General features: G+C 34.9%; 1 non-coding gene across 1 annotated transcript; it reads right to left on the reverse strand.

Annotated features, from left to right (window-relative positions):
- Nucleotides 1-2,601: 2,601 nt before the first annotated feature.
- TRNAR-ACG lies at nucleotides 2,602-2,674 on the reverse strand. The gene has a single exon. It is a non-coding gene; the product is annotated as a tRNA-Arg (tRNA).
- Between the last annotated feature and the right edge of the window lie 10,262 nt (nucleotides 2,675-12,936).

The raw sequence follows: 12,936 nt of genomic DNA on the forward strand, positions 1-12,936 counted from the left end.
CTATATGGGTGAGTTCCATCTCTAGTCATCTAAGAAGGTCAATAGAAATCCCTAAGGCTAAACCCTAGGTTTCTATATAGAGAGAGAGAAGTTCTTCACAAAATTGAGGTCAACAATGAGGAGTTCCATGATTTTGAGATGGCTACTGACCATATCTTGGTAGTGACCACTTGTGGTTAGAGATCCTCTTCTGATGACCTACCACTTGATTTTGATGTGGTTGACCATCATGAGTCCACATATTCTCAAGTTGTACCCATGATCGATCAATGGCCCCTACTCCTGAGGAGTTTATTGTCATTCAACAAAGACAGATAGCCATCCTCACTGCTCAGATCACTGCGTTACAGAGCGACTGGGCTGGGTCCGATGTCGTCTCACCGCCAACATAGGTAGAGACACATTTGGTCATGTGCCTTGTGCCACCTGAACCTACGATGCTTGTACATGCCACTTCCTCTGATGTTTTTTAACATGAGCATGAACCTTCTGACTTGCATTTACAATCTCTGGTAGATCTGAAAGTTAAGGCCACCATAGCAGCTCAGCAAAGAGAGGCTATGGTGCATCGAGGTCGACCCTACTCTGAGGCATACGAGTATATACCATATCCTCTATGGTTCATCCCTTCGCGTGGATTTGATATTTTCCTGGTAGTGGGACTCTTTCATTCGCTTGTCTACTGGGCTTGTGTTGCGAGAGAGGTTATGCCCTTCCCTTAAGCACCCTTTGGGCCAGCTCCGTAATTTACCCGATCATCAGATTATGGAGCGCTTGTACTTGTTGTTGTATAAATTCTCGAACAAAATCCACATTGGAGGTTTCTCATTGATGGGTTCCTTCACCCTGATGTGCTCCTCACCTTTGAGAATGAATGATTCCACACTCACCGCACCTTTTAGGATGTTGGATCCTAAATTGTTCCATGGATCATGCCTATGAAATAGAGCTTAGTTGGATGAAAAAGAAAAGTAAGGAGATTTGAGCACTTTGTATTTTTAATGAGATTTCTGTTCGAAGTTCCCTCCTTTGAGAATAATCCTCTTTTTTAAAATTCATAGGGTAGGATCTCCTAAGTTGCATGACTATCCCCATTTAAAAAGGGGAACATTACTATAATTCATGAGTCATGAAATTTACACATTTGTAACTAAATAGCATTTATTCTGACCCTCTAACCATCGTTGACACCGCTACATTTTTGTAATCATCATAAACTCTGCCTCACAGTCGTAACTGCCCAATTCGGTGGCTTAGCGTTCGCTCGGTTGGCCATGATTAATTTTGTCGCCCTAGCATCCTTTGGTCGGTTTTAATAATCTTTGATCACCCATTCTATAGAAAATGAAGGTGAAGACACAACACCCTTGGGTGAGATTATTTTATCGGATTGAGGGTGAATCACCTTAATCTACAAGTAGCCTACATTCGTTTTATGTGTCTGTACTGAAGTACTTCATCCATGGTAACTATTGACTTTCATGCTAGAAGCTACCGGGAAGTAGGTGTTGATGCGGTTGTGTGGTAATTGTTGGGTAGGTCATTATTTTCATTCAGTCGTCCTTGGAAACCGATCGGTTGTTTGCACTAATACTTCATGTTCTTTATGTTTCCAATCATTTCTCCTCGAGATTCATGTAGACACATTCTTGATGTACATACTAGTAGATCTAGTGGTCGGTTTGTTACAATGGGTTATCAAATCATTCAAAGGAGTGAATGTTCTAGACGACCCTCAATAAGACACGATAAAGAAAAAATAATTCATTCCGCAATTAAAGGCTCATTTGAGGAAGCTTTCTAACTATTTTCTGTTTGGTAAAGTCATTCCTTCATTTGATAAGTTGTTTGGTTAGTATGCTCTTTTAGAAACAGTTTTAAAACAACCTTTTTTTTTTGTTTTGCCAATCCAGCACTCTCAAATTTATTAAAACGGTGTTTATAAAATACAATTTTAACAGATTTTTTTAATCAAGAACAGAATAAAGTAAGGCTGAACAGTGGACGACGCTTTTTTTATTTGATAAATAATTTAGAATTTATTTTTCAGATTTTCAGTTGTATTTGCATTGTATGCGTTATATTTAATTTATCGCACTGTAATTTTGAGGATCTAATGCATTTAGAACTGAAATTTGCGCCAAAAAAAAAAGGAAAAAAATTTATGTACCTGAGACATACACAACGCTATGTATGTTTTGGAGATTATATTATATTATACTCTCTTGTAATCTTCATGTAACCTTTCGTAACCGATCTGTAACCTACAAATAAGTTTCTACAGGTAGCTATTATAAGTATGTTACAGAAAATTACATGAAGATTATAAATGAGTATAACAAGAACATAACTCCCACATATCTTTTATATAACCTCCAAAATATACGCAGCACTGCGTACGTCTTACATGACAAATTTTTCCCAAAAAAACAGCCTTCATTTTGAGGGGAATCCCTGATAAAAAAGATACCGATTGCTGTTGGAAAAATTAATGGATTTTAAATATATATTTTATATTTTAGATCAGTTGGGCGGCTACGTACTCCTTATTTTATCGGCCACGAGCATCGCAAAATAAAACTGGATAAAAATGTTCCGAAACGACTCCGCTGGGGATCGAACCCAGAATCTCTGGTTCCGTAGACCAGCGCCTTATCCATTGGGCCACGGAGTCACAATTATTTGTGGCGCGATAATATTTTTTATAAAGGATAAATAAAATATGCTCCTAAAGTTTATTGATCACACATGAATTTTTATGTAATATTTTAGATCTCGAAATGGTTAAATTTTGAGATCGTACGTGTCATTTTAATGACTGCAGGACTATTGATTTAAATAAATTTACAATCCAAATAATATGGTTTAAAGTAACAACTCAAGGAAGTTTAAAGCTATGTGAATTAAATTCATTTTAATATATCTAGAAAAAAAAAAGGAGGAGTTACACGCCACATAATTGCTATATATTATATATCTAACACTTAAAACATTATGTCTATGCACCAAAAAGTGTATTTTATTTTTAAAAATGTTTGTAATAATGGTATATTTAAAAAAATCAAGTATAAACTATGGCTAACACCGTTGTTCTTTCTCCATTCAATACTATGAGAAACTATTACAGCCAATTAACTTGACATGTGGACGAGAGTATGGATCGCACCATGCTGAGCGATCGACGACGCGTTTTTTCCTCCAAAACTATATAACTATAACCCTCACATAGTGATAAAGACATCATTGACGTCTCTATCTATTTAACTTGGCCGGATCATCTTTGTAAATATGGGTGAGCCTAGATAGGGACCAAGGGGCAATTGAGCGATCGACCGTGTGATATTTTCTACAAAATTATGTAACTATGACCCCAAACAGCTATAAAGACAACATTGATGTCCTTATATGGGGGGGGCACACACACACACTCACTCAAATTCAAATTTTTTTACTTGTTTGGGAGGGCAATTTGATATTTGCCCATTCCGATGTACCAATTTTGACATTCTCAAAATTAATAGAGGATTTATAGGCATAGCATTCAAATTCTTATGTTTTACTTATTTTACACCTAAACATTGCATTCATAGCAACTAGTTTGTTAACATTAGCCAATTTCTGTCGGGATGTCGATGCCTTTGCCTACGACAAGTATTGGGGTGGGAGAGAAGTTGAGAAAGATGTGGGAGCAAGATGTACTGTCTCGGATCCCTCGGTCTCACCTCTTCATTCCAAAAATCAAATATCCAAATATAAATAAAGAATAGTAAATCTGATTAAAATCAACCCAACATCGAAAATATCATTTTTCTAAAACCACTCAAACAAATAAGAATACTTCAATAATAACAGCTCTACAAAGATGAAATCCGCATTAGGTTACAAATAGACCGAACAAACAACAACTACATGGCGAAGTTGCAGGTGGAGATAGAGAGTTGGACGAAGGATAACAGAATTTTGAATGCGAGTATTTTTTTTGGTTTTAGTTAGAAATTTTAGGTGTTAAGGGAGCAGAATTTTAAGTTTATGTGTGACATATGTATAACGTTAAACTTTGACATGAAACTTTGAGTGCTTTATTTGTAAATCTCACAAATTATTATGACTGACTTATTTGTTTAATTCACAACTTTTTAATAGCATTGGTATACTCTCAAAATGATGGATAATCATACTCGTCCTTAATCATTACAATTTTCTTATAATATTCGAATATGTCTTATTCTTCAATTTATATTTTAAGCAATATGGTCAATCAAATGTTTTATATGTCAACTCCAATATGCTCACGATATCAAGGGTTTCAAGATTGTGTCTTTCACCCATTACTTAAATATGTCATCACAAACTGCAAAGACACTAGTACTATTACATAAACAATTGTGTGTAATCCTAAGTTTTTTCAGCCCATATAGTTCAATTAGACTTGTCTAATGATGGGATAATCTAATTACATTTAGACTAGGTAAGTGTGCAATCTGACAGATTGGTTGTTAATAAAAATTAGGAATACTCAATGAAAATTTTAAATGATAGTTGAATTTCCCTCCCCCTCCCTTCCCCTTATAATTTCAACAAAACATTAATTTTAGATGCCTACAATCACTATGGACCTCCACTGTCATCAAATTATCATCGTCTAGCCTTTATAGTATGAACATCACCGCCCAACCTTCCCATTTCATTTAGTTAGATTTAAATTTCCTTATTTGACTATCCTTATATGATCATAATCACCTAATTAATATTGTTCAACCAACATCATTATCATTCTACTATTTCAAGCTTTGTTATATTCATAAGATATAAATTTTAAGTGGGTTGTGTAGTCTCATCTTTCTATTTGAGGAGAAGAATTCTATAATTATATCTTTGTTGACCTCACTTTTGGTTGAGGTTTAGTTTTTCCTCTTTAGTAGCCTAGGGTCTAGCCATAGGACTTTCCTGTTGACTATTCCTAGATGACTAAAAAAGGAACCCACACCATTAGAAACTCTAAACTTTTCTTTTCTCAACTTGAAGTTCCTCATATTAGTCATAACCTCTATCACTTAGTAGGTGAGGTCAATATGGGAGAGGTTCAATTGACCCCTCAAACTTTCCTTTTGACTATTCCTAGATGACTAAAAAAGGACCCCCAAACTGCCTTTAAAGGTCCCAATTTCCCCAAATTTACCCCAAATGTCCGTCAATTTGATCCCAATCTCCTCAAAGTTCAATTCCAAACTCAAATTCATCAGGCCTATGATCATTTAAAACCAAATTCAAGCTTAATTTATTCCATTCTTTTAGCTCAATTTTGATCCAAACCAAAACCCACAATTTTGACCATATGACCCAATCTCACCCAATTGAACCCCATAGCTCTCTCAATTACCTCAATTTGGATCCCAAACTCTTCATAACTTTCCTACTAATCAAATTGAGCCCTCAATTGGCCTTTCTCTAGCTTAAATTTCACTCAATTACAACCCAAATCTAAAATCCCCAAAATAGCCCCAATTTAGCCATGTGATCAAATCCCACCAAATTGAATGGCCTAACCCCAAAATTGGCACCCAATTGATGTTGAGAAATATTCATGATATTCTCCTATATCATTTTCAATCATCAATTTGAACTTAACCCAACTCTAGCCCAACCTAAGCCCAAGTCTAACCCAACGCCCCTAAATTGACCACACGCCCGAAATCCTCCAAATTGAACCTCTAAATCAATTCAAAATCAATTAAAAACCTTTCTAAACTCTTTGTGACAATCATCCAAACCAAATTTACCAATTAATTGGGCTCAATTTCATGGTTAGTCTAACCCAAACCCAACTTCAAGCCAATTTGACCCAAATTGAACCCATGCACCAACATTGACTTAGCCATGCCAAAATAACAGAATTAATGACACCCAACCACTAGATGGACCCTGGTGGCTAGGCTAACCCACTTAGCCCACCCTAGCTGAGCCAAGGACCAAAGGTTCCCAAAATCAAGGGATTTGTTTCCTAAATTGCTTAAGCCAAAGAGATCTTTGACAAAACTCATCACCAACCCAAATTAATTGTTGTAACAGATTCCCCTGAGATTCCTAAGCCACCTGAGCACCTCCCCTGCCATGTCCAGCTGCCCTAGTAGCCAAAGGAGCCAAAATCGAGAGCTCCCACGCTTAAACCCAAACCCAATTGCACCCACCTTAGCTGGTCATTTCCAATTGGCTTTAACACTTTGAAGCCCACCACATAAGCATCATTTAGCATCCACTAATTGGCCTTGATAGCCTCCCCAAGCCATTTTTATTCAAACTACCCCCCAATGGCCAAAATAGAGAGAGAGAGCTCGAATTTCCTTGGGGAAACTCTGCCCAATTGCTCTTAGACACTCTCCAAGAACTCGTAAGCCCATTGCAACCATTCTCCCTCATGGTTCCCAATGTAAGAGCTCAATTTTGAGTTCATAATTCACTTTAAAACTAGGACAGATCTCCCCAAACTTCCACAGTCCACCAAACTCCAATTAAATGTGCACACACCATGCCTACAATGAGACGAGTTGATTCCCCACAAAGCCCCCTCTCAAACACCCTCTAGTATAGATTTTGATCAACACCTAAAATTGAGCTTGGTCAAAACATACCTAGACAAATCATCAGGGCTTGAGACTTTTTTTTGGACCCAATTGAAGCTACCACAACCATCTGATTGAGGTTGCCCCTCTCAGACAAAGGTATTGACCTCTAACCCTAACACGAGCATGAGCATGTTTTGATTCTCCATGAGTAATGACTTGATTTCATGCTTGTTAAACCGTATGATTAACCACATAGATGGTTCTTCTTAAGTAGATGAAGGTTTAGAAACAAACCCCATGCGATTTGGTTGAGTCTAAATGAAGATCTTAGGGCTTAGTGTGAACGGCTTACAAGTTAGGTCATTTGGGGACGATGAACGGATGTCATTCGATCGCATGTTTATTCCATGGACGGTTGAGATCGCGTTGGACAAACATATGGAGCGAAAATGCGGGCTGCGTGGCAGCTGAGGTGGATGGTTATGTCGAATGGTAGAGCGCCGCGTGTGAGCTCGAAGCCATCGTAGGATGAGGTGGTGCCGCATTGATAATTAGAAAAATATGGACTTTCTGAATTTATTTTAATACCTAAACTTCAAAAATCCATATATTTCTCTAGAAAAATCATAAAAATAAAAATAAAAATACCCACTTGCTTAGTTAACAGACGAGAATAATGTGGACTAAAAATAAAAATTATTTGTCAAGTATATAATTTTTAATTAATTAAATACTCTATGAGGTATTTTAATTCATTATGATTAAATACTAATCACCATGGCTTGAAGTTTTTAGAGTTGATTCTTCATGATAGAGAGCACCTCCTTTAATTTTTCCAAGGTCAGAGAACACATCTATGCTTCTAACCCTAATTTTTAAGCATAAATGGCTATTCGGTCTTTATTTAAGTATATAAATTAAAATTTTCCTAAGAAAAATATGGGATCAATTTTTTTAGGTTTCTTATGGTTAGAGGAGCTTAGGAAAAATATTGTGATGATTTGAAAAATTTTGTATATTTCTGTTATTAATTAAAAATTTTTACTTTATATTAATGTATTTAAATTAAATGTAAAATAAATTTTGACAAAATCAATTTCACATTGTTCATAAAAAGCATTTCAACTTACTATAAAAATTTCAAATTTATTTAAGTTGATTTGGCCATTAAAGTGAATTTTGTAAGTTAAAATAATATTTTTACACAAAATAAATTATATTAAATTAAATAAACTTAGAAAATTTATGAAAAATATTTTTCTGAGTTCCTTGTGATTAGGGGCATTTAATAAAAATAGAATCTATTTTTGCGAAAATATTTTATTTTTTTAAGTATATTTTGAATTAAAAATAATTAAAATAATCAAAATTTTCAAAAATACAAAAGGCAGTTCAAAATGTGTGCAATTGTTCCCTGATTACTTGGGACACCTTAAAATATTTTTCTTGATTTTTTTAAATTAAAAAAAAAAATTCTAAAGGCCTAAAATGCATTTTTCTTATTTTCCAATAAAATAATTACAATAAATTCAAAATAAATCATAAAAATATAAAAATTTGTTCCTCTGAGTTTCTTAGACTTATGAGGGTTTAATAAAAATTTAAAAATGATTTTTGAAGATTAAAACATATTTTTGCATTTAAATAATCATTAAAAATGACCTTTAAATAATTATAATAATTACAATATTATTCAAAGAATCATAAAATTTTGTTTAAGTGTTTTTCTGACCTAGGAAAATCTCCAATAATTTTTCCCATAAATTAAAACTTCATTTTGTCTGATTAAATAAATTAACATTGAAAAAAATTCTATTTTTTAGGTTAAAATAATTATTTTAATATAAATCAAATTTTGAAAAATTACACTTTCCTCCCTGATATTTTAATTAATCCATGGATGGGATACTCAAAGATTTTAAAGACCATTTGAATTTTGCTTGAAGAATTATAAGATGAAAAGCGCAAAGCGATAATATTAGATTTTGGTGCCTTAATCAAAATTTAGGATTAATCAAAGAGAAAAATGAGTAATTTAGATCTTAATAACTATGTGTGGATGATTGAAACATAATGGGATTAAAAGGTAGAAACTCACTTACCACCCTTTTCACAATATCGACAAAATCATGGTTTCCTTAATCATCATAACTTGAAAGTCAATTAAGACTGAAATGATTCTTAAGTGATGGGCTTAAGCTAGGAAGATGATTATTTACTTATCTTAGGCCTAAAATTGAGGATGATTTGATCTTTCAATAAGAATATATGTCACTTAAAACCAAAATTTTAACCACCACCTTTTTCCCCTTTTATGATTGCTAAGGGCTTCTTGGTTTATGATTGCTAAGGGCTTGGTGGTGACCTAGGCTCGATGTCTAAACTCAATTGATTGGATTTAGAAGATAATATGATTGGAGATCAACATCTTTAAACACTTCAAGCCCATTTGTGATCAACATCTTTACCTTTAAGTAAAATATCAAATTGACTAAATCCTCTTATCCTTGGGATAATTGAATTGCAAGCTTCACTGGGCAACAGGGTGATCACACTCTCTAACCTTGAATGATTAATAGAACAATATGATAAGTTCTAAACAAACTCAAAATAATTTAAGAGATCCTCGAAGTAGTTCAGAGTCATTCCCCCGAACACTTTGGAATCTTTTGGATATTTTGAAAGGCAAATTGAACTTGCTTTATTTTGTTCTAAAAATTATCCACTAAGAACTTTGGAGGCCCAATAGAATCATACTTTGGGGTTGGATAACTATACCTTCATCTACTTCTGCCATTTAAATTCTTTGCAAAATTATATACATTTTCAAAGCTAACCTTTCAGGTGGATGAACGAGAAGAATTGACACGTGCACTTTTAAATTATTACATTTACCTTTATGTACTTCTTGCTTCAAACATGCATGTTGAACAACGATGTCACCTTGCATGTTAAACCAAAACTATTAGGATAGCCACAAAACCCAAAAAAAGAATTTAAAATCAAACAAGATAAAATTCATCGCCAAAATATTTAAAATATAAAGACAACTCAAAATTTAATTACAAACATCACAAAACAAAAATCGTAACTAAATTAAAACGTCTCTATCGGATGATCAGGAATCCCTTGGAGGAGATAACTATGGTTGCTAACGTTATGGTTTCTAACGAAGCTTCCCACGGTCTAAATGAAAGTATTGAACTCATTAGGTTTAGTTTAGTAAATTCATTTGGACTGTAAATTCGAAAGAAAATAGTGGTACCAGAACGAGGGAACCATAGGATACTAACCGGTGTTGCTCTAATCAACTTAATATGCCCCATAATATTTAAATAACCACCCTTAGGAACATTTTATTTGACATCATGACTTGACACATTAGAAAACTTAAACTCGCCACCACGAGGAGCTTGAAGCTAGCATTGTGGGTAGCACGACCATCTTCAACAGCAAAACATTTCTACATCAACTAAACCTTCCTTTCTTTAGAATTAAACAACCAAGCCATAGAACTTCGAGGTTGTCCTCCTAGTGCGACATAAATCATCAACTCCTCTTTAGGCTTTTGTATAGCTCTGCTATACAATATAAGCCCTAACTTGTCTTAGGATTCCGAGGTTGTTGTTCGTTACGACCTAAATTCTTACATCTTCCAAATTTTTTGTTTGATCGTTTTACACGAATGTAAGTCTTAACTAATAAAATTGGCAAGTTGAAAAACTTAAATATTTCCCTCTAAATTAAAGCTTGAGAAGTCACTGAGGTTCTCCTCAGGATCTATGACATCCCCTAGTTCTTCTTCCTTTGGATTTCACAATGAATGTTCCAAATTTAAGTCATTCCCATTTCACACATCTTTGTCCGATATCTTTGAAAAGTCGTATTCCTTTTACCTCTTAGAAGACAATATCCCTTGATTTTTATCAACAAGAGTTTTCTAGGCGACTTCGATTATCTAAGATGTAATTAACTATAAGGGCTTGCACTGATAGAAAGCTTTTTCGAACCCGACTTAATATAAATCTCATTTAATTTTTTTATATTAAATAGAAGAACTTGTTGTTTTACAAATAAAAAAAAAATTTCGCTGACCAAACGGATGTCATATATTTCTTAGTTTAATTGATCTAGTCTCACCCTCAATTCTTGTGTTTACCTTTCGGGATAGATACATGACTTGAGGTGTGCTGCTCTTTCATTTAAACTATAAAAGATATGGGATCAGATTGATTTCATATTTTTAAAAAATTATATATATCTGTGTGTGTGTGCGTAAATTAAAAATGCCTTTCTGAAGCGGGCGACGGGATTCTAATTCCGGGACCGACAGGTTCCAACGTGCAACTCTTTAACTTTTTAGTACCGACAGCTTCTGGCAACTCCTTTATGGACTAGTTTTCCTCTCCATTTAAATCAGGAAATGTTATCTTCATACATAGGCAATGTGTTCATGTCCCTCATGAACCAGATTACCCTTCTTCCGTTGACATGCTTCAACCATTTATTTCCTGGGGAAGTACGGTCAACTCCTTCGGATTGCAAGATCGTTTGTTCAATCACCTTTGAATAGAGAGGTTAAAAATTTCATCAAGACTTTTGATCTCTATGTGGGGTCAGACCCCCAATAGGTGTGTCTGTGAACTAGTTCCACCCGAACATTGTGAGTTGTGAAGTCGGTCTTGCACTGAGTCCTAAACTTCACATTCTTCTTCAAGTTTGGTTTGTTATTTTGCAAATTAAATCGAATTGTATCGTGCTGCGCTTGCTCTTTAAACCTTTTATATATAATTGATTAACTTTTATCATTTTCAAAGATTACTTTTACTAAATTCCAAAATATTTTAAAAAACTAAAAACTGAAATAAAGGACTTGCCCAGTCTGCACATTGACCTTTATTAATTTTAGTGCTCGCACTAGAATTACAAGGAATTGGCCAAATAATTAACCCAGGGCTTTCTTTTTGAAGCTGCTGTAATGGCATTCCCAACGCTCACTTTCTCTTGCAATCTGCCAATGAGGCGTGATGCCCGCAATGTTGCCCCCACCATTAAGTTTGAAGCTAGGTTTGAAGATCTTGAGGTCATCCTTGGGAGAGCTCCCTTTATCATAATGAAAGTTGCCGCCCCAAAAGCTCAGGAACCGTCTGTTGAGTTTAATGTGAACTGTCTTCATGATTTCCCTTCTTACAAGAAGGTAAAAACTACTACCACCACCACCACACTTGCTAAGTCTGCTGCTCCCATTCTGCTAAGGGAAAAGAAGTTATGATCATCGAAGACCCAACTAAAGGATTTGTTGTTCCACCGTCAGTATTTAAAATTGGATCGAGTTCGAGGACTGCACCGTTAACTCAAACTCAAAGAAGGAGCTGCAGCTGAAAGATTTGGAAGGCTACTAAAGCCCATATCTCTGAAGAAGTGTCTGTTGATGAAATTCCTCATCAGGAGGAACCAAGGCTACTGGAGACCTATTCGCTTCTGTGAGGGAGTAGGTTCCAACCCTTAATGGACACTGATGGGTACAAGAGTATCAAAGATTGTTAGATTGTTGCTTCCTTACCGTCACCTCATGGACATGGTGGGGAGAGGAAGAAGCTCACTCTTATCACTCGAGTCAGTACAAAATTCCAGAGACTAACTGTCAAGGAAGGTTGTTCCGCCAGAGTATTACTTAAACGTCAGATCTGCACAGACACCAACTGAAACTTTACTTGCTCGCATTCCCGTTAGATTCCATTTCGGAAATCGATTTGATACTAACATACCACCATCGATTCTACTATTGGTGCTGCTCTGAGACCCGCAGGCTGTCGACTAGTTAAGTCACGTTTGGGTTCGAGAATTCTGCCAATCACCCGTCATGAAGTCTCAAAGGAAAAGATAAGGAGGTTACCTCATACTGTATCTGGTCCGCACCATGAGGAGTGACCGCGACTATATATATGCTTAAAAATATAAGTATTTATTACTGCTACTAAAAGATTTAATTCCTCAGCAACTGTACCAAAACTTAATAAGAGTTATAGATTCGATAAATATGGATGTAATAAATATTTAATAATTATAAAGTCACATCAACGCAAGTATATGTATCACTCAAGTAATATAGAACTCTAATGGAGTCCTAGATATCAATCCAATAGGGAGTAATATTAGAACTACGAACTAAGATTTTAGAAAAACAATACTTTAATCGCAACAACGAAATTTAATTTGCTTATATGTCACTAATAGGAAATTGAAATAAATATGTAATTTTAATAACTATTAAATAACAAAATATACTAATGAAGTTTTTAATGTGATATTCAATATATAAGAAAGCATTCTTCTCCTTGTCAAGAAATTATAGAGAATGGATAAAGTGAAT

Source organism: Phalaenopsis equestris, unplaced genomic scaffold (genome assembly GCF_001263595.1).
Source record: "Phalaenopsis equestris unplaced genomic scaffold, ASM126359v1 Scaffold000781, whole genome shotgun sequence".
NCBI lineage: Eukaryota > Viridiplantae > Streptophyta > Magnoliopsida > Asparagales > Orchidaceae > Phalaenopsis > Phalaenopsis equestris.